The following is a 23647-nucleotide window of genomic DNA, read 5'->3' on the forward strand; positions in this document are numbered from 1 at the left end:
CATCCTCACGAGTCAACAATATTTACTTAAATTCTCTAGACGATGCTGCACTCTAGTGACAGAACTACCAGTCCCATGATATTCTAGTCATACATTCTAAGTGTGATTGGACTTGCATTCCAATTACATTATTTTGTGTGTGTGTGTGTGTGTGTGTGTGTGTGTGTGTGTGTGTGTGTTTGTTTTGTTCTTAGCATAAGTTCGCTTAAGTTAAAGTAGTGTGTAAGTCGAGAGACCGATGACCTCCGCAGTTTGGTCCCTTAGAAATTCACATACACTAGACAAACAGTGATTACAATTTCAGAGAAAAATTAGATGATTTCTTCAAGAACAAGAGCTTCACAAATTGAGCAAGCCAGTAACGCGTTGGTCCACCTCTGGCGCTATTGCAAGCAGTTATTCGGCTTGGCGTTCATTGATAGACTTGTTGGGTGTCAATCTGAGGTATATCGTGCCAAATTCTGTCACATTTTCGCGTTAGATCGTCAAAATCCCGAGATGGTAGAGGGCCCTAACCATAATGCTCCAAACATTCTCAATAGAGGAGAGATCCGGCGACCTTGGTGACCAATGCAGGGTTTGCCAAGCACGAAGACATCCAGTAGAAACTCTCGCCGTTTGCGGCCGGTCATTATCACACTGAAATGTAATCCCAGATTGGCTTGCCGTGAAAGGCAACAAAACGGTCGTAGAATATCGTCGACGTACCGGTGTGCTGTAACGGTGGGGGGGGGGGGGGGGGGGGTCCTGCTGTGAAAAGAAGTAGCACCCCTGACCACCAGTCTGGTTGTCTGGTCGTATTGCGGCGACAGTCATTTTGGTATCCCACCTTATCGGGGCATCTCTGGGTATGTCTTCACTAGTCATCGGGACTCAGTTCGAAGTGGGACTCATCAGTGAAGACAAGTCTACTCCAGTCGACGAGATTCCAGGCCCAAGACGTGTTTGGAGACGCTTCTGACAGCAGTGGAATACCAGCCCGACTGTAGTCCGCCATACTGCCCAACCACCAGGAGTGATGGTCTGGGGTGCCATTTCTTTTCATAGCAGGACCCCTTTGGTTGTCATCCGCGGCACCTTTAGAGCACAGCGGTACGTCGACGATATTTTAGTCCCCTCCATGGTCAGCCATCCTGGGCTTACGTTTTAGTAAGATAATGCCCGCCAGCATACGGCATAAAGCCAGAAAGGTCACCGGATTTCACCCCAATTGAGAATGCTTAGAGCATTACGAGCAAGGCAATCCATCCATCTTTGGATTTTGACGATCTAACGCGCATATTGGACATAATTTGGCACCTTATCTCTTAGAAGGACATCCAACAACCCTATCAGTCAATGCCAAGCTAAGTAACTGCTTGTATAAGGGCTAGTGGTGGACCAGCACAGTACTGACTTGCTGGAATTCTCTTGAATGAATCATCCAATTTTTCTGAAATTTCAGTCATTTGTTTTTCTGTACATGTACATCACATCTACCGATTCTCTTGCCATTCGGATAATTCTGTGGTGGTGTGTCTGTTGTTGTTGGTTGTTGTTGTTTTCGTTTTTAGAGCGTGTTACGGAGATGCTTCGCGAACTCAAATGGGAATACATGGAGAGAAGGTGACAGTAAATATGGGCAAGCAAATAAGAACTATACGTCTTTCGAGGGCCTGATTGTCTTGCTGTTAGAGATATAGAACAAAGTGTACCTTCCTGATACGTAAAGGAGGCAATGTGTGTTGAGAAGACTTAGATTATTACCTATTAAAGTTTTCGTAAATTTAGTCCTAATGTCGTTGTGCAGTTTCGTCTACTGGGGTGTAAGACTAACTTATATGTTGTTGCTCAAGTGATCATGATGTCTTTCCTGGTTATAACTCCAAAAATTAGAATACATAGGTGTTATTTTTTAGCTGGATGTGTACATGTTGCGGCGTTCTATGGTTTCAATAGATTATTCGGTAATGGTAGGATGCAATACCATACTTCCGTATTCTACTTAAAAAAAAAAAGTCAGTGATGGCATATAACGGTTTATAAAACTGTGTACTGTATGCCTATAGTTTTAACATGGAAGTCGGTAACACAAATCAGCGTAGACGATCTAACGATGGGTTACTGTGCCGAGTAACTGAAATGATTTTGCTTTCCTTGTTACTTCCTACAGAACCAAGACCGAGAAACATGCTTTATTATGCGCTCACAGTTATGGGTGGCCAAAACATAGCCTTCCCCAGATGTGTTGCGCTTGGGTTTTTTAATTAATATCTTTCCGAAATCTAGGTCCATATAAGAGGATTTCGTGATCATGACGTCTTTATTCTAATTTTTTATAACACACACACATTCACACATTGCTTGTGGTACTATGTGCTGCTCACAAACACGGAGCTAGAAACAGAAAAAGCTTCTACCTGTACGAGCCCAAATTTTCTCTTACCTTACATTGGCTGCGAACGTCGGTTCTCAAAAGTGTTTACGGGAGTGGTGATTGAACCTACATATGAAAAGACCAGCATTGCATTATTAGTTGTGAGAGAACTCTTCTACTTAGTAACGGTTGATGTCCTAAAGCAACAATAGGTCCAGTGCTACCAAGTGTGGCCAGCAGCCTTATAAAACCACATTACGTGATTTTCTCGTCAGTCTGAGACTCATACCAGATTGTATTAATAGATGTGGGATATAATTATCGCGGACCCTGATCCCTAAACACATTAGTCTGCAGAATACTATAAAAGGAAAACATCACATGCAAGGATTATGGGCATTTTCCAAATGAGTTGTCGCATTTACCACCTTCCAAGAGAACGAAAAAAAGTGTTATGCTATTTACAGCCTTCTCCTCTCGCCTGCATCAGACTCTAAACTTGAGTCCGATATTAGCTGATTTATGCTTCGTGATCAATGACAGTGTCGTAGAAGGGGTGTTTTACTGATAACGTATTTTTGTTAACCATACTGTATGGGTGAATCCAGCAGCTCACAGACTTGTTCAACAACATACATGCGCCGTGTAACAGAAGTAATTTTACAACATTTCCTAAGGTCGTATAAATACTGCGTTCAGAGAACCAGCTAGCTGCTCTAAATGCAGCGGCAACGCTATCTGTTGGCTGTCTTAAGGCCGGTTCCCACTAGAGCGCGGCGTGCGGCAACGGCAGCAGCAAGCGTTTTCCGCGTTGACGCGGCGGCTCGCGGAATTGGCGTTCCCATCTGGAAGCGGCAGACGTTAGCGGTAGCCAATGACGGACAGCCACTGAGGCACGGGGCAGGACCCACTGAAACGCGCGATGCGTTTGATTAACTATATCTTACACCTACATGAAGGAAAGACGAAGTTGGGTGAAGACATACCAATTTTTCATTTTCTGTACAATGTACTCTTTCACATATTTCATTATTCATGTTTTCTCATTTCACCATAAACAGATTTCATGACTACCGTTCACGATTGTTCACTATCTCCTAACACATTGAAACAATGTACGACAAAAGAGATTATTCAGATAGTTAAGCGAGACAAAAATTTAAAATGTGATATAGTAGCAGGTACACGAAAACAGTAAGAACACAAAGGCTAGGTGGAAGGGATGAAAGTGGAAGCCACCTGATAGAGTTTCCCACAGAGCATAATGTAATCATCGGCAGCACCTTGCTTAAGAATCACGAAAGAATAATATATATTCGGAACAGTTTTCGAAACCAGATTTTAAATTGTAAGCCATTTCCTGGTGCAGAGGCAAACCTGACTGAAGACTGTCAATAGCAAGAAAAGCGTTCTGAAAAAGAAAATTTGTTCACTCCGAATATAAATTCTAATGGTTGGATACTATTTTACAAAGGTATTTGTGTGGAGTGCAGCCTTGTATGTAAGTGAAACATGGACGATGAACAGTTATGTCAAGAAGACAATGGACGCTTTCAAAACGTGGTGATTCATAAGAATGCTGAACATTAGATACGAGGATCGTGTGACTAAAGAAGAGGTACGGAATTAAATAGAGGAGGGAGAGGAAATTACAGCACAACTTTGACAACAATAGGGGTTAGCTGACAGGACGTATTATGGGGCGTCAAAGAGTGAGGACAAAGGGGTTGGGTGATACTATTCTGACAATAATCATCTGTTGAAATACTATTCTACTATTTTATCTATTAATGTAAGCAGTGAATTTACTCTTCCATGCACTCCTCCACAAAACATTTAAACCAAAACTGAAATCAGCTGAACACCAAATCTTTCAACCACTGTCTGACAACTACTGGATTCACTTTCAACTTTCTATAACTATCACTGGCTAGCCACACACACATACAGATATAAGGAGAACAAAAATAAACAAACATTAGTTTTCAGCATATAATTCTGCAGTTTGGCAACATGTACATAAACAAACCAGACAGGAAGGGACATGAGGTGAACACACTGTAGTTACGACTTCAAATCAGAGTTTTCGGTAAAACGTCTACTGCAAGTGACAGAAGAAAAAAGAGCGAACATGAAAATGTGCTTATGTTCCATAATCTAAGTTTTAGTTCAACCTCCAGCATGGGACCAGGTGAGGGGAAACGTATATGTCCGCCAAAAACTCGATTCACTGCAAGTAATCAGTCATTCACGTAAAAAAAGATGTAAACTGTTTTATAATCTGCAAGTATCACATATCAAAACAAAACTGAATCATTCTAGATTCCACCGAAGATGCCTTAAAGTAAAAGGTGAAACGCGTCTTGAATCAGTAAAGTACACTGCATAAAGAAAAAAGAAAGGAAATAATCAATAGCTCTACATATTTAGTAAATTACATCTTATGACACACCAGCAAATTAGTTTCTGTTTAACTTCTCATTCGACATGCTATTAAATGCCGTTTAAAAAAATTCATCTATCCCTTCTGAAAAACTGTACTTACTTTCATATCTCGGTAGATAAACAGATTTAGGATATTTATCATGCGACGAAATACATGACTTTTCACAAGTTATCGTTTGCAAAAAAACACGTTTCGATTTCTTGAAACGTTTACGAAATTTGCGGTTGATACAACCATATGGTTTACGACGAGCAGGACGAAGTATCGCTCGCGTCGCGAGCGACCCGTGCGCGGTTCACGGCACAGCCCGTCCGCCGACATATCATTCAATATCTCGAGAACGGTGATAGCTATCGATCTGCTCTCAGCTTTAAAAACAATTTCGATATGTTGACTAAATTTCATACGCAATAATGTATTACCTAAAATGAACTGTACGCAAAGTCCACGCAATGCGTTTTTACCTCTGCACACTCATTAAAATTTCGTGTAAAGGTTTACGTAAATGCGATACAGCAAGTAACCACCACGAATAACGAAAAGAAAGTCGGTTCTTTATCGAGAGAAGATATCAGGCTGTAACATGCCCAAGAATCAAATTTTTCTACCGAATAGCTTCCTTGGAATCGGATGATAAGTATTTCATAGCTGCCGCCGCGTCCGCGCCAGCGGTTCGGCGAAAGTTCTTGTGGCCCGGGGTTGCGTACCTGACGTCACGCTCAGCGCGTTCTGTGATTGGCGGCGCGCACCTGGGGCGCGTCACGCGGCAGCGGAAGCGGTTCGACATGGTCAAACCGCGACGCAGAGTGTGGCGTTGGCAGGGCCCGCCGCGCCGTGCTGCTGACGCCGTTTCCATGGCAACCACGCCGCTGACGCGCGGTTTTGACGCGCGGCAGCCCTATTGGGAACCGGCCTTTAAAGGACTGTGCAAGTTATCTGACCAAAGCAGTTGCTTGTGTTACCAGCCGTTGAAAGGACTTCTAGATCATTAACTAGACCGACACACAGGTCGATAATTGCCACCATTTATCAGTTTGCGTAGGACGTTTTCCCGCGGTTGCCGTCAGCCAGTGTCTGTACTGGGCTAGTAGCCCCACATTCGGAGAGATGTTGGATGCTCGCGTTCTGGCCTGTATTCGCTGCTGGCTGCAGGCTCACAGTGCACTGTGGAGTGTGGCGCCACTTGCGTCAACAGAGACGCGCACCATCGGGTTTTCGACACACAGGTCGTGATTGCTGCGGCTCTCTACGACTCCATTTTATAGCATAGCGGCAGAGGTGTCATGACTTGTGAGGTAACTGCTTGGTAAGTAGAAATAGGTGTTTTTAATACTGTTGCCATCGCTCAGCCTCATTTGGGTAGCGGGGACGTGTGTATATAATCCGTATCTGTTTACGAATCTTGTAGTAACATTACACACTAATACTGCGAGAGTTGCATGTTTCGTTATTTTTGGTGAAGATCTTATTGCTGTACTAAATTTCTGAAATTTATTCACGATGCGGAATCTTTCCGAAATTAACTGTGTTAGCTACGAAGATACTACCTACTGGTGACACATTAAAATTTGTGCCAGGTCGGGACTCGATCTCGGATTTCCCGCTTGCCGCGAGTGGCTCTTGGAGCATGATTCCAGGAGTAACCCAAACTTCCACATGTCATATTTTTTATTCTGCATTGCAGCTCTGTCGGATCTCGGGCAGTCAGTGTTCTTGCAGGATTGTATTTTGATGCTAAATTTTTCCCGATATGCCCAGTATGATTCACTTGTAGGGGTGGTGAATACAGAAGTTGCAAGAGTCCTGCCCACGTTTGAAGGAAACTCCAAATTAACTTTATCAGTGGGATGGTCACAGAAAGACTGGTGCCTTTCCCACTCGAATTTTTTACGTGCATTCTAGCAGTGTCACACACTCTCTGATAATTTTTCAATCATTTATATCGTGTTACATGTCTTCATTCCACCTGGAAGCTCTCAATAATCGAAACTGACACCACCCATGCATAATAGCAAGTGATGAAAGCTTCATTCTGATTGGTCCCGGAGAAAGGGGGGGGGGGCGGAGTAGAGTAGAGTAGAGTGAAATGGAATGGAGCGGAGCGCTTGGCGCTTAAACTGTTAGGCCGTGTCCTACGTGAGCGGGTTTACTTAAGAAAACAAAGCGAAAAGGAATGCTCCGCATGAAATTTACAAATGGAGGAATCTCTCTGGAGAATTTCATAAGTATCGTCAACTACGAAGATCGCCAGACAAGTTCTTAAGAGTACACGTGAATGAGCAGAGGAGCATTCGACTATTTCATCAATAAATTAAATACCAATGTTTTTTTTACATGATCAAGAACTTTTAACAGCCAATAAATGCGGAGGAATGACTATTACATGACTAACTACGCTAAATACAAACATAAGCACAAAGAATGCTATGCCTGGACAATAGGTAGTTGTGGTGTAGGGGTAACATAGTTCGTAATTGCGTGCAAGGATAGGGTCCGGGGTTCGATTCCCGGCTATTATATTTTTACTGACTCAATTAAGATTCTGTATGCTAAGTTTTATCTATACTGTTTACGCTGGATCGCTAAGTATATTTTTAAGGTCTTGCGAAAGAACTTGATCTTCACACCTATCCCAATATATCACACACATTTAATTCCTAATAAATTACAATGAACCATGAAATTTTACAGATACTTCATGTTGCGAACGTAATTCATCAGCAGTCACTGTTAAGGCCAAGCGTTTCAATTACTCTAAATAGTCTGTAAAAGTAAAGCTTACAAATTTTTTGAAGAGAAAGTCAAACATTTTGTGTAATGATTTGTCTAAAAGTATGAAATAAGAAATATTAGGGAAACGTTGGGTGCACCTCATTTTCTGTTCATGATTTCGAGAATCATTCAGCGGCACGTAGGACTTTGTCTGATCTATTTATTTCTTTTACACAAATAATTTCATCAAATATATGAGTGATTTCTTCCATTTTTTAAATTTCGAGTTCCATTCCGAAAGCATGATCTTACTGACTCCTCGTTTGCCTTCCTAACGTACTTGATTAGAAGGCCTTCCTTACGTACTTGATTTGAAGAAAGCCTTTTTGACATTTAAATACCGCACCAATGTATCTTTTTATGTGCAAAATAGCTAGGTCTTGAACAGATGACATTTTTGACACTTCATTTAAAGGAGCTTTTCGTGAAATATTTCCATTTTTCCTCAGTTTATTAATTAAGTTTTCGTTCATTACCCTGATTACTTTCAAGCAGTTAAATATTTTCATGCCAAACTAGACCTCATGCTGGTCACTTTGATACCCCGTTTACCTGTTTCTCTCCCTTTGTTTGCCTATGAAAATTCGGACAAAACCTCATGTGTAAGTTATAGGGAGTCTTGTTTTCGCTCTGCTCACGCGTTTACTAAAACGTATCGAGTGTTAATCATATGATAAAATAGTCCTTTCTGCGTGCTGTCATTTCCAAAAATCGTCGTTTCGATATCTTGAATATTTTATGAGATAAGACGATTTTTACGACCACTTGATTCCCGAAGAGCAGGAAAGGTTCGGACGCGACGCGAGCGACCTGTCCGCGGATACAACAACCAATGTCTGAAGAATGAAAAGAGATATCATTTCGGTCTCAACTTTAAATACAATTTAGATATATTGGTTACATTTCATACGCAATAATGTATGGCCTTAAATGAACTATACGGGATGTCTACACAGTGTGATTTTACCTCTGCAAATACTTAAATACCTCTCGTGCACCCATGTACTCAATTTCGTGCAGCACAGCAACTATGACGAATGACGAAAATAAATTCTGACCTTTATCATTTAAGGATATCAAGCTATAGGTTGCGAAGAATCAAATTTTTTCACCGAATAGTTTTCTTAAACTCGGATGTTAAGTAATTCATAGCTGCCGTCGTTCCCTCCACTGCTTTGCCAAGAAGACACGTGGCTGTCGCTCTGTGTCGCACGTGCTGCAGCGACAAGATTCAAACACGTTTGATTTCAAACGTCGCCAGTTGCAGCGGGAGACAGGCAGTGACACAGATGTCGCTCACGTAGGACACTTCCATAACTACACCTACGTGTTTTGTCGCCTGAAGCTGTCGCTCGCTTCTGTCGCTCACGTAAGACACGGCCTTAGCAGTGCTTACCTGCAAAGGCGTCCACAGATTTCCGTTGTTGACCGTGCAGGTGTCAGCGAGTTTACGACTGGTTTACTGTGGCAGGATGTCAGATTTTGTGACAGTGCATTTTGCGCCAAACATCAGGCAGTCGCGTCAGAGATGAATAAACATACATATTGTTTAAATAACGCAAATTTCTCTACCATCCATGGGAGGATCGTGTGCTGTAATGTTCCCTCCAGGCTAACCTCAGCGAGGTGATGGACGAACACAGTTCATCTGAACACTTGGGTAGGTAATCATTTTTCAAAAACAGTAATAACTCGCAAGAATCAAATTTAGAAACGACGTCATGCCCGCTAGGTGCCTGTTTTGTAGCGCTGTGCTACACACTTAGCATTTTTGATTGGAAGCATCAGAATTTTACTATATCGTCACACAAACTAGTGATATGGTGGTAGCTTAGCACGGTGTTTATTTATTGCAGTGTGGTATTTCTTATACGTACAGTACCTCTGGTTGGGAATCGGTATTGCTTATAGAATTTATGACGTCATTAATAAGATGTTAACTTGTTATTAACAAATAGACCTTGGGTGACATGATGTAATTTGTTATAAACAAATACACACACCCTGATCCTCTCCCTATGCTACACAGCTCCAGAGTGAACATGACCCGCTCATGTGCCCCAGTCGTAAAAGCGAACAATTGTGGAAAATATGGAGTAATGAGAGTACTTAAACATTTGGCTGTTGGTGCCTCGATTAACAAAATTTACATAATAATAAATTGTTATTAACAAATAGTCATAGCCAAGAACTCAAGTGATATGACTTAATGTAACAACATTAATCTGTTACTACCAAATAGTCACAGCCCACAACTTCTCCATGTGCTTCCCAGCTGCAGAGTGAACTCAACCCACTCAAGTCCTTGTTGTAGAAGATAAAGGTGGAAATGGGATATTTCAACCTCATTGTTCCAGGGAGGACGAGTGGGGACGCGGTGGCGGTTCCTCTGTGTGACCTTGATCAATTCGGTGGGGGGGGGGGGGGGGGGGGAGCAGGGTGACCTTGAATATAAGTCGGCCAAACGTGTAACTTGACACCCTTGACACCATATGTGTAACCTGATACCCGTATTATGTTATCGGTGACCTTGAGATAAGATCGTTATTTCGCACCATACGCCTGTTTCTATCCTACTTAACTGGAAACTGGTATAAGCATGCGTATGCAAATACAGAGAGATATGTAAACAGGCAGAATACTGCGCTGTGAGGTCGGCAACGCCTATATTAGACAACAGGTGTCTGGCGCAGTTGTTAGATAGGTTACTGCTGCTACAATGGCAGGTTATAAAGATTTAAGTGACTTTGAATGTGGCGTTATAGTCGGCGCACGAGCGATGGGACACAGCGTCTCCGATGTAGAGATGAAGTGGCGATTTTCCCCGAATGACTATTTCACGAATGTGCCGTGAATATCAAGAATCCGGTAAAATATCAAATCCCCGATATCGCTGCGGCCGGAAAAAGATCCTGCAAGAACGGGAGCAAAAACGACTGAAGAGAAGCGTTAAACGCGACGGAAGTGCAACCCTTCCTCAAATTGTTGTAGATTTCAATGCTGGGCCATCAACGAGTGTCAGCGTGCGAACCATTCAACGAAACATCATCGATGTGGGCTAGACTCAAAGATGTCTATAACCTCTCTCTGAAATCGTACAAAAGCGTGGCGCTCTGCGACGTCACTCGACGACGCTTCAAATAGCAAGGTGTCTACATATGCGAGAAAAGGCAAGAGCTCAGAAGTTGATGTACTGTGTAAGGTGGATCAGTGATGTCACATTGGCACCAGATGTCACCACAGTTCTGCCCAGCGTCGCCGTCGACGTGCCACACCATGAGCAGGTCGTCACAACCCCTCTTACCCACACTTCATCCTCACTTTTGACGCCTCTGTGATGGAGGTCAGCACCGCGAAGCTCAGCGTTGAAACCTCGCAGCTTTCTTGTATTTCAGACACACCGCCGCTCAGGATCGACACGAAAAGACCTCCGCAGCTACATAGTGGCTAGTGCTGTTATCTCTGGATGACAGGGTCCCGGTTTCGATTCCCGGCCGGGTTCGGGATTTTCTTTGCCCGGGTACTGGATGTTTGTGTTGTCCTCATCATTCGTGAAAGTGGTTCGATTGGACTGTGTACAGGTTGAGAATTTGTACGGGCGCTGATGACCGTGCAGTTGAGTGCCGCACAAACCAGTCATCATCATCGAGGGTGATATACAATTCGCGGTCGGAAACGACAGTTCGCGCAGTACGGTGAGCAACAGGAAGACGTCCTTCACAACCTTTGACACACTAGTGGCGCACTCAGCGTTACAACATTGTAGGGCTGCATCCCCATCTGTTCAAAACGACATTTGAACGTGATCCGAAGCAGCCGAGGGTACTTACGCTTTTTCAGCGCTCCAATTTGTGCTCTCCTGTGGAGTGATCTCGGGGAGGTGCGACATTGACACATGCGTGAATAAAAAGTCAAAAGATACCTCTAGGACCTTACAGTTCAGTAGAGCTGTCGGTGGCACCGGCCCACATTATTGAAAATTGTAAAGATGTGCCTTTACAGACAAAACCCGCTACGTAGTGATAGACGCTTGGTGACCGGCCACACATATGACACCGTTTCCGGATGGCCTACTATCATAGACAAAAGCAGTAGTGTAGCGGCGAAAATGCGACAGTGTAGCTTGTCAGCCTGCAGGCGCCTGGAACTCTCGCCAAGGGTTCCGTTTGTACAGATACATTTTTAAGGAGCTCAACAAAGGCGAGTGGTTGGCACCTAGTGGTTTTTCCGAACTCGGCGGGCCTTAAAGCACCCTTGCCGTTTTGTTCACGCATGTGTCAGTGGCACAGGCACGGGTGAGACGACAGAGCAATACTGTAAGTGTAAAAAAGAATTCTGATTTTTTGTTTATTTGTGCCTGTAGTATATAAGGTTTTTCTTCTTCTCTGACAAATCTGCAATAGGCCTTTCTGTAGTAGTAGACGAGATGTATTGGAGGCACCATATCGATTCTGGCGAGGATGAGATACCTGAATGGGTCAGGGAAATGGCTCTAGATGAAGAGCAGCGAAGGCAGCGTGACCTGGCCCTTTGGATTATCAGGCCACAGGAAGACTCAAAATGGCAGCGCTGAAAAAGCTTAAGCACGCTTTGCTGCTTCGACTCACGTTCTAACTTCGTCGAGTGGTTTTGAACGGTCCCAAGTGGTTCCGACCTGTACACGAGAGGTTGCGCAGCGCTCCTATCGGGTGCGATCTCGTTCGATAGGGATGTCCTCAGAGGAGGCCTGAAATGTCCGAGGGCGTCAGCAGTGTAGAGGATTGTCCAGAACGTCATCCTGTTACTCACTGCACTGCGAACTGTCGTTTTCGACTTCGAAATGTGTGGGAATCGACGCCCTGGGTAAAGGGGTGGTTTCATTGACGCCGTTTATGCCATCCCCTGCGGCCTATTTGTGCAGATTGTGAGCGGGGGCGTGCCTGAAATGTTTTCCTCGCTCACTGATAAGAAAACCGCGCGATTTCAAGCTGTGCTTCGCAGTTCTGAGCTCCATCGCTGACGCGTCAAAAGAATTGGTGAAATGTGGCTAAGAGGGGGTATAGTGTGACACGGTAGTGTGTCACGTCCCCAATGGCATTGGGCAGAACTAAGGTGAAATTTGGTACCAATGTGACATCATTAATCCGCCTTGCACGTTAGCTGTGGCCACCTTTCCCGTGTGTCGATCGTGTTTGAAGATCGACGATCCCGAAGGTGACGTCGCAGGGCACCACACTTTTGCTCCATCACAGAGGAAGGTTGTAGACGCTTTGGTGCCAAATTTGAATCTTAAGCATCGCAATGGTGAGAATTACAGTGTTTCGAAAACGTGATCCTTTAATTCTGTCGCGCAGTGTATTTCCACTAGAACCCTCCAAATCATCTGTGCTGGGAATATAGATCTAAAATAGGCATTGTTCCCTTTCAAAAATGTACATTGGTACTAAGAGACACATTTTGCGTCATTGTTGCAATAACAAAATTGTTTTAATTTGTGAACCTCTGTATGTACCGTCATGCACATACGTAATATAATAAAGGCACAGAAGCAAAGTATAAAGACCCAGGGTTGTTACATATTGGGAAGTCCGTCGAACTTGCCGCATCCTTTGTGGGCGAGAGAATATTGAACAGAAACCGCGCGCAGAAAATGTGTTTACGCTTTGGGATAGGAAGGAATGTGTTATTCATGTGACGCCCCAAGCAGACAACCAATCTGCACAATGAGAGGCAACATCAACTTACTGTGTATTATGAATTACCTAGAAGAAAACGCTCTATTGACACAGTCAACATGGGTTTAGAAAACATCGTTCCTAGATACACAACTAGCTCTTTATTCACATAAAGTATTGAGTGAGTGCTATTAAAAAGGGATTTCAGATCGATTCCGTATTTCTGGATTTCCGGAACGCTTTTGACTCTGTACCACAAGCGCTCATAGTGAAATTGCGTGCTTATGGAATATCGTCTCAGTTATGTGACTGGATTTCTCATTTACTGTCAGAGAGGTCACAGTTCGTAGTAATTGATGGAAAGTCATCGAGTAAAACAGAAGTGATTTCTGGCGTTCCCCAAGGTAGTGTTATAGGCCCTTTGCTGTTCCTTATCTATATAAACGATTTGGGAGACAATCTGAGCAGCCGTCTTCGGTTGTTTGCAGATGATGCTGTCGTTTATCGACTAGTAAAGTCATCAGAAGATCAAAACAAATTGCAAAACGATTTAGAAAAGATATCTCGAAAATTGGCAATTGATCCTAAATAATGGAAAGTGTGAGGTCATCCACATGAGTGCTAAAAGGAATCCGTTAAACTTCGGTTACACAATAAATCAGACCAATCTGAAGGCCGTAAATCTAAATACCTAGGAATTACAATAACGAACATTTTAAATTGGAAAGAACGCATGGAAAATGTTGTGGCAAACCCAAGACTGCGTTTTATGGGCAGAATACTTAATAGATGTAACAGATCTACTAAAGAGACTGTGTGCACTGCGCTTGTCCGTCTTTTGGAGTACTGCTGCGCGGTGTGGGGTCCTTACCGGGTAGGATTAACGGAGTACCTCGAGAAAGTTCAAGGATGAGCAGCACGTTTTATATTGTCGCGAAATAGGGGAGAGAGTGTCACGGACGTGATACAGGATTGGGATGGACACCGTTAAAACATAGGCGTTTTTCGTTGCGGCGGAACCTTCTCACGAACTTTCTCCTTCGAATGCGAAAATATTTTGTGGACGCTGACCTACATAGGGAGGAACGATCATCGTAATAAAATAAGGGATATCAGAGCTCGTACGGAAAGATATAGGTGTTCATTCTTTTCGCGCGTTATACGATATTGGAATAATAGAGAATTGTGAAGGTGGTTCGATGAACCCTCTGCCAGGCACTTAAATGTGATTTACAGAGTATCGATGTAGATGTAGACTGTCGCAGATACAAACGCCAAGTTGGAGACCTTCCCTAAGAGTGATTTTGGAGGAATTGTGGAGCATCAAGGATATCATCGTTCACAGATATTTAGCTAAGCATAATATTTGTTCGCACTTTGTATAACGGTTCTCTAATTGAATAATGAGCAGAAAGCAACAGGAATAAAACTTTCCGCATATTTCATTGGTACATGTGATAGAAATCCGTCAGGCTGTCGTAGGGATGGGAAAAACCGATCGGTTAAATCCGATACCGGTGTTTTATTTTTGAATAACCGGTATTTTTCGGTATTTGGTCACGGTTACAACAGGTGTCTTTTTTATTTTTGCTAATAACTGAATAAAAAACTGAATATCAATTGGCCATAACAGCGGTGTTAAAGTTTTTAGTTCTTAAAGATACCTTTATTAAAAAAGGAATAATTTTTATTCGTAAAATTTGCATTGGTTTGAAATATTGCGTTATTATAGAAAACGGAAAAAACAGTGCCGTCAGAAACGAGCACAAAACATAAGAATTGGTACAGCATTGATGAGATAATAATGTTCCTGTTACCGTGTGTGGCGCGGCTTTAGGTACGCGTGCGCGTGTACATGCAGTGTGCAAGACTTGGCCCCCACTTGGTCCATACGGTAGTCTGTCGCTGTCGTCGCCAGACATCCGTTGTATTTCAGAATGGCAAGAAACAAAGTGACGTACAAATGAAGTAGAATGCTTCATTTAGTTTAAAAAGTGAAACATTTGTGTGCCATTTCTATGAACTAATAAGAGGATGGAAATTATAGTAACAGTGATAAATTAAAAAGTTAACAACAGTTCATTCATACCTACAGTAGCAATAGAAAGTGGCTGATCTGCTGCCTGTGTCTGCGTAAAATGCTTTTACCTGCGTGTAGCTCTTCAAAACAGAGAAATTAGTATGAAAATTACAGTTCTTCACCCTCAGTTTTCACCCTTTAGCACTGACTCTTCGTAATGCCCAAATGCTGCTATCATCCCCGATGATGATGATGATGATTGGTTTGTGGGGCGCTCAACTGCGCAGTCATCAGCGCCCGTACAAAGTCCCAATTTTTACACAGTCCAATCTAGGAACTGTCACGGATGATGATGATGATGATGATGATGATGATGATGACAGCACAAACACCCAGTATCAGGGCAGAGAAAATCCACAACCCGGGACCCTGTAATCCAGAGGCAGCGACGCTAGCCACTAGACCACGAGCTGCGGACGTATCATCCCCGATTACAAAATGATTTTTGAGTAGAATTTCAAAAAAATTGCTGTCAGTAGAAGAATACAAGTAATTTTTTATAGTAGTCAATCACTGACGCCTTTCCAGATAAGCAGAGAATGGCGGACGGATTAAGTTTTCCTTTATTTGCCTACTAAATTTAATATTTCGATTGTGTAAATCTTGAAACTGAGTCAACATTTTTCAGTATTTGTTCGATTTCTACTTTTATTACAAGAAATAAAAAGAATGAAAAACCGAAAATCGGTAATTCCAGAAACCGGTTATTTTCAGCGGTTTTAACAGTGAGGTTATACTGTCATGACGAAAAAAAAAAAGATAGAAGCGAAAACCGGTTGTTTCAGCGATAACCGTCAACCCTACATTGTCGCCCTTGTGGATGAGACTTTGTGCTAACATTTGAACAAGAAGTGGACTAAGTAACCATATCGGTCGTAGTGCACAGCTTTCTGCGGTGTACAGGAGCTTTCAAATAGACTCAACTGATTTCACAAGACTATCATCTATTGTACATGAATGCAGATAGAATCTTGGGGTAAACTTTAACGTGGGCATTGGGCTACAAAGTTTGCATCTTTGAAAGAAACATCCAGTTTCACAATCATACGCAGGTGGAATCTTCCACAACCACATCCCCTCCCCCCCTCCCAAGAAAAAAATAACATGCTCGCCCATTGATTAGGCGACCTTGGAGGCCAGTCATGCAACGAAAGATTTGTCACCCCCTTACGGCCGATGCATCGTTGAGCCAGCTCATTGTTGAGAAATGCTATTGAATGCACCAATGCGATGTCGCCCCGACCTTTTGAAAATTGAAGTTTTTGGCAAGTTCTCGTTAATTGTGGGAAAAGCTGGATGTCTAACATATTTGGAACGGGATTCCTGCAACCATTTTCTCCGCAAAACGGATCAGACAAATATTTTCTCAGAAAACAACATCTGAGGTCAGAAGTGGTCAAGGAAGTCTCTCTCTCGTGCTCAGCTCTGTTGTATGGTTGCTGTGTTTTCCATGTTCTTAGGTTGTGCCGGTTCACTTTTCCGCTTCAATTAAGTGTAGCCTCATCGCAGGACATGAACGGAAATTGGTAACTTGCATATAAACGCCCAGAATGAATTCACAAAACTCTATACATTGTTGTATATTGTCGCACAAGAAGCTGAATAGCACAGTCACCGTGGTGTAGTGGTTATGATACTAGACTGTTACATTGAGGGTCGTGAGTTCAAAACTCACCTGAACTGTAAAATTTTAATTTCTATATTCAGTTCTAGCACATTCTAGAAGTATTCACAAATGTCAAGAATCTGGAATGTTCTGTAGTTGTATATATACCGCACGTGCTCTGGCCAGAGAGTTCGCTCTGCGCTCTTGTATGTGGAAGTGCTGAATAAACCTTCGATAAGTGAAGTTAGTGTTCGTCATTCATCTAATTACATCTTCTTCTACGTGACATTATTCTAGTGGAGGCGCTGGGTATTGGAACTTGTGACAGCACACTTTATCGACGACACAGTGGCTCCCGTCAGGCCACGACAGAGCCGCTGTTTACGTGCCGAGAAACCAGAGTTCGAGCCATATTCAACAGATCGCAATCTATCGGAGACAGAAGATGATGAAGAAGAAGAAGAAGAAGAAGAGGACGTTACCATGACAGCAACTGTGTGCCACCACATGAGACATCCATCTGGGTTCTCTGGTGACGATGGCCAAGATCCAACCAAGTGGCTGAAGGTATATTAGCGTATAGCCAATTTTAACAAATGGGATGACACCGTGTGTTTGGCTAACGTATATTTCTACTTGGAGGGCACTGATAAGCAACAACGAGGAGAAGTTCACAAGCTGAGAAGTATTCCAGGCGGAACTGCGCAAGTATTTCCGCGACACACGACGACAGAAGTGCATGGCTGAAGATAAATTAAAGTGCAGGGCACAGCGTCCAGGAGAAACTACAGCATCCTACATTGAAGACGTCTTGGAGCTGTGTAAAATAGTGGATCCTAGAACGACGGAGGAAGATAAGGTTGCACATCTCATGAAGGGTGTTGCTGAGGACATGTATCAATCTCTACTTCTGAAGGTTTCGACAGCAAACGACTTCATAAAATGGTGCCAGTATATCGAGACAATGCATCAAAAAAGAATTACACGCAAGAAGTTTGAACGGCTTCTGAACGTCGTATCGATGTGTGTGATGGAGGAAGGAACTGATTTCACAAGTGTTCTTCGTCAGATAGTGAGAGAGGAAGTTCAGAAGGCACTTGGATTGCACGGCGAGCAAAAACCCGAGACGCTTCAAGAGGTCATAAGGAAGGAAGTGGAACAGACAAGTAACCCAGTCTCTCGTCCTTCATTTCCTTTAAAACGGTGAAGAAGTCGAGACCGAGGCGAAGTTACATTCCTACAATGCCGCATGAGGAACCTGTTTGGGCACCAAGGAAGACTGACGTCTGGAGGACCCAGCATAACCAACCTGTATGTCTCCACTGCGGACGACTGGGACATGTGCGGTATTGTCGAGAAAGGCGGTGGATATTTGATGACACCCGCGCCAGAAGACAGCAGACCGATATTAGCCGACGCAAACTCCAGGACGACGCTCGGCAGTTTGCTCGACTCCGCACGCTGCAGGCTCAAGGAAACGATCGTCGAAGGTGTGACGCGAGACACCGCCCTGTTGTCTACCAGCCTGGTGACCTCGTCTGGATCTTCACTCCTGTTCGGAAGGTTGGTTATTTTAGAAGCTCCTCAGGCGCTTCTTTGGACCTTATAAGGTTGTAAAATAGTTGTCTGATGTTACTTATGTAGTTGAAGATTTCGACCCCGACACAAGACGACCAAAGATCAAAGATACGGTCCACATCCTCCGAAGGAAACCCTATAAGGATCCTGCAACACAGGATAAATTGGAAGCTCCAACGACAGGCAACAAGCGGAAAGGTGACGAAGAGCGTAGCGGCAAAGGAAGTTCTAAGAAGATCACCGCCGGGACGAACATCAGTCATCGGAGTATGCAGAACCGATGACTCGTTCCCGGACTAGGAGGATATAGCACTGAGACGCTGTTCTCTTAAAGAGGGAGCAATGTCGCAGAAGAAGCTGAGTAGCACAGTCACCGTGGTGTAATGGTTATTTGTAGACTGTTGTATGGAGGGTCATGAGTTCAAAACTCACCTGAACTGTAAAATTTTAATTTCTATATTCGGTTCGAGTACATTCTAGAAGTATCCACGAATGTCAAGAATCATTGTACTGGAATGTTCTGTAACTGTATATATACCGTATGTGTTCTGGCCGGAAGCAGTACGCTCCGCGCTCTTGTATGTGGAAATGCTGAATAAACCTTCGATAAGTGAAGTTATTGTTCGTCATTCATCTAATTACACCTTCTTCTACGTGACATTGTTAACATTATGATGTGCTTGTAACAACTATGGTTTGAAGCACAAGTGTCGCTGCGCAGACGCTAGATATCACACAGGATGAGTGGCTACGTTTTAGTTTGTTTGTTGCGGTTATTATCTGCTTTTCTACATTGGTGTTTTTTCACAACAGAGGAGCATGCAGGTGAGGATAGATAGTCCAGAAATAACCATAAGTGATCGCGAAATATTTTCGCGCAACAAAATGAGATTTTGAAGTGGAGTAATTTGTTAACTTACCAACCAGAGTCACAGTAATGTCATGTAGTGGCAGATGACAAGTTACTGGGATACAGTAATGTAAAGAGAGTGGTGCAAAACCCAGCGATATAGAAATAAGGTGAGAATAATTAATGCTTAAAACGAGTTATATTTTACAGACTCAAAATAACTCTGCGCACTATGGGACTCAACTGCTGTGGTCATAAGTCCCCTAGAACTTAGAACTACTTAAACCTAACTAACCTAAGGACAGCACACAACACCCAGCCATCACGAGGCAGAGAAAATCCCTGACCCCGCCGGGAATCGAACCCGGAAACCCGGGCGTGGGAAGCGAGAACGCTACCGCACGACCACGAGATGCGGGCAAATATACACTCCTGGAAATTGAAATAAGAACACCGTGAATTCATTGTCCCAGGAAGGGGAAACTTTATTGACACATTCCTGGGGTCAGATACATCACATGATCACACTGACAGAACCACAGGCACATAGACACAGGCAACAGAGCATGCACAATGTCGGCACTAGTACAGTGTATATCCACCTTTCGCAGCAATGCAGGCTGCTATTCTTCCATGGAGACGATCGTAGAGATGCTGGATGTAGTCCTGTGGAACGGCTTGCCATGCCATTTCCACCTGGCGCCTCAGTTGGACCAGCGTTCGTACTGGACGTGCAGACCGCGTGAGACGACGCTTCATCCAGTCCCAAACATGCTCAATGGGGGACAGATCCGGAGATCTTGCTGGCCAGGGTAGTTGACTTACACCTTCTAGAGCACGTTGGGTGGCACGGGATACATGCGGACGTGCATTGTCCTGTTGGAACAGCAAGTTCCCTTGCCGGTCTAGGAATGGTAGAACGATGGGTTCGATGACGGTTTGGATGTACCGTGCACTATTCAGTGTCCCCTCGACGATCACCAGTGGTGTACGGCCAGTGTAGGAGATCGCTCCCCACACCATGATGCCGGGTGTTGGCCCTGTGTGCCTCGGTCGTATGCAGTCCTGATTGTGGCGCTCACCTGCACGGCGCCAAACACGCATACGACCATCATTGGCACCAAGGCAGAAGCGACTCTCATCGCTGAAGACGACACGTCTCCATTCGTCCCACCATTCACGCCTGTCGCGACACCACTGGAGGCGGGCTGCACGATGTTGGGGCGTGAGCGGAAGACGGCCTAACGGTGTGCGGGACCGTAGCCCAGCTTCATGGAGACGGTTGCGAATGGTCCTCGCCGATACCCCAGGAGCAACAGTGTCCCTAATTTGCTGGTGATGTGTCGACAGAAGTGCCGACACAGGGTTATTTTGAGGGGGCCGATATGCACGCTATAAGCTCACCCAGAATATCGTGAAGTCTGAAACAGGACGCTCAATGAATGCTAATAAGAAAAGAACGTAATGTCTGTTTACTTAACTTTACTTCATCCTTGTGGTACATCGCTCTTGATAATACAAATTAGACTATCTTCAGATACGGTTAATGGCGCCTTGCTAGGTCGTAGTCATGGACTGAGCTGAAGGCTATTCTAACTGTCTCTCGGCAAATGAGAGAAAGGCTTCGTCAGTGTAGTCGCTAGCAAAGTCGTCGTACAACTGGGGCGAGTGCTAGTCCGTCTTTCTAGACCTGCCATGTGGTGGCGCTAGGTCTGCAAGTACTGACAGTGGCGACACGCGGGTCCGACATGTACTAATGGACCGCGGCCGATTTAAAGCTACCACCTAGCAAGTGTGGTGTCTGGCGGTGACACCACAGCTGGGAAGTGGCGGTGCGGTCCCCTACGGCACTGCGTGGGATCCTACGGTCTTGGCGTGCATCCGTGCGTCGCTGCGGTCCGGTCCCAGGTCGACGGGCACGTGCACCTTCCGCCGACCACTGGCGACAACATCGATGTACTGTGGAGACGTCACGCCCCACGTGTTGAGCAATTCGGCGGTACGTCCACCCGGCCTCCCGCATGCCCACTATACGCCCTCGCTCAAAGTCCGTCAACTGCACATACGGTTCACGTCCACGCTGTCGCGGCATGCTACAAGTGTTAAAGACTGCGATGGAGCTCCGTATGCCACGGCAAACTGGCTGACACTGACGGCGGCGGTGCACAAATGCTGCGCAGCTAGCGCCATTCGACGGCCAACACCGCGGTTCCTGGTGTGTCCGCTGTGCCGTGCGTGTGATCATTGCTTGTACAGCCCTCTCGCAGTGTCCGGAGCAAGTATGGTGGGTCTGACACACCGGTGTCAATGTGTTCTTTTTTCCATTTCCAGGAGTGTATTTTACAGGATTGAATAAAAATATCCATAGAGTCGTTCTGATAATCTTTTGGCTATGAACCACAGTTGTGGTTCCTAGAACTTCCGTGTTTTGTGTCTGACGATAGCGAATGTTGAAATGACATCGTTGTGGTGGAAGCCAAACCGGCGGGAATTATGTCATGCTGACAACCCTTCTTGCCGTACCGTTAAGGTGCCAGTGCGCGCGCGGCATAAGCGTGTAACAATCCTTCCGGGCTTCTTCAGGGACTAAACAATGTATACAAGCCGCGACTTCCCGTAGTGTACTCAACTCAGAATACACATTACACAGGTGGCTGCACCTAGCATATCCTGCTGTCAGAAGATTGTTGAAAAAGGGGTTTCCGATCGTAAAAAACACGAAGTATGCGATTCGTGAGTGTGGTGCAAAACCGTTTTTAGTAGTTTGACGTGGTCTAGAAATGCACTGCGTAACAAAAGAAGTGAAGCACCCAGAAAGTTAGAATGAAACAAAAGGAGCTTCACGGTTGAGAGAGGGTATGCGATGTTGTTTCACTGTTTACAAAATCGAGTCAAAAGACGATCTCGGCCGTATGGGTCCACTGATCAGTACGACGTTGCACCGTGCACCCGCTCTTTGCACCGAGCGAGGTGGCGCAGTGGTTAGCACACTGGACTCGCATTCGGGAGGACGACGGTTCAATCCCGTCTCCGGCCATCCTGATTTAGGTTTTCCGTGATTTCCCTAAATCGTTTCAGGCAAATGCCGAGATGGTTCCTTTGCAAGGGCACGGCCGATTTCCTTCCACATCCTTCCGTAACCCGAGCTTGCGCTCCGTCTCTAATGACCTCGTTGTCGACGGGACGTTAAACACTAATCACCCCCCCCCCCACCCGCTCTTTGCTTCTATTTGGAAGGATGTCATATTGCCGTTGTCTCCTCTTCTGAGACAAGCTGTTGTGAACGGTCCACGTTATCGTGGATACTGGTAGTGGGACGAAGCTGACAGGCGAGCTGGTCCCACACATTTTCTAGGACAGGTCTGGGACCTCGCCGGCCACAGGAGTAACTCGGCATCACGCAGACGGTTCATAGACGTACGTGCCGTGTGTGAACGAGCATTATTCTGTTCAAAAATGGCACCATATTGTCGCACACGAGGACGCACGTTGTCCATTACCTACCGATGTGCCTTCATAGTTCACTCAATCACTACGAGCCTTCACCTGAAGTCATACGTGATGCATTCCCTCGTCTCGATGCAAGGAGTAACACCGCGCTGCCTTTCCAAAACACTGGCAGGATGGGCCGTACCGCAGGTCGTCGCCGTACTCGCCGACGATTGTCATCTAGTATAGTGCAGAACCGCTGAACGCAATGAGACGTCATTCGTCAGTAGGCCACGCCTTTCGACCACTCCATACGAATCGTTTGCGTTGCGGTGCTAACGGCAGCCAACGCACGGGGCTAAGGTAATTCCCTAATCTGACTTGCGCTAGTCTCCGACTAATGGTACGGGATGACACAGAATTCTGCAGGGAGCCCATTACTTGCTCTCGGATAGCAGGCGCAGATGCGAAGGGGTTTGTGGTCGGTGCACAATACGACGATGCTCCCTTGTGGGGGTAGGGGGCGACTGGAAGCTTACGAAAAGCTCGCCTGCCCTCGCGTCTGTATGCAGTTCAACTCGAGGCCACTGACACTTCACAATGCCCCAAAAGTATCTATTCGATCAGCCGGCTAAATGGAGATCCCTTTTAAACACTGTCCGCACGAGCACGCGGCATTCGCGTGTCGTTCAGTGATCAGTCGACGTCTGCCTCTGTTCACGCTCTTTATGTACCCTACCAGACCTGCTAACAACTCTTAACAGTAAGGCACTCTGGTTGCCTTTCTAGCTGTCACAGAGAACTGCAACTCTTCTCATTTAAATACCCGCGGATGTTGTGTACCGAGTTACATTGAGATCCAAACGTGTCTTGTGG

General features: G+C 44.8%; 1 protein-coding gene across 2 annotated transcripts in view; it reads left to right on the top strand.

Moving 5' to 3' along the window:
• LOC126184914 (guanine nucleotide-releasing factor 2) overlaps positions 1–23647 on the top strand; it is a 406168-nt gene that overhangs the window by 40610 nt on the left and 341911 nt on the right. The window lies entirely within an intron of this gene.

Source organism: Schistocerca cancellata, chromosome 4 (assembly GCF_023864275.1).
Source record: "Schistocerca cancellata isolate TAMUIC-IGC-003103 chromosome 4, iqSchCanc2.1, whole genome shotgun sequence".
NCBI lineage: Eukaryota > Metazoa > Arthropoda > Insecta > Orthoptera > Acrididae > Schistocerca > Schistocerca cancellata.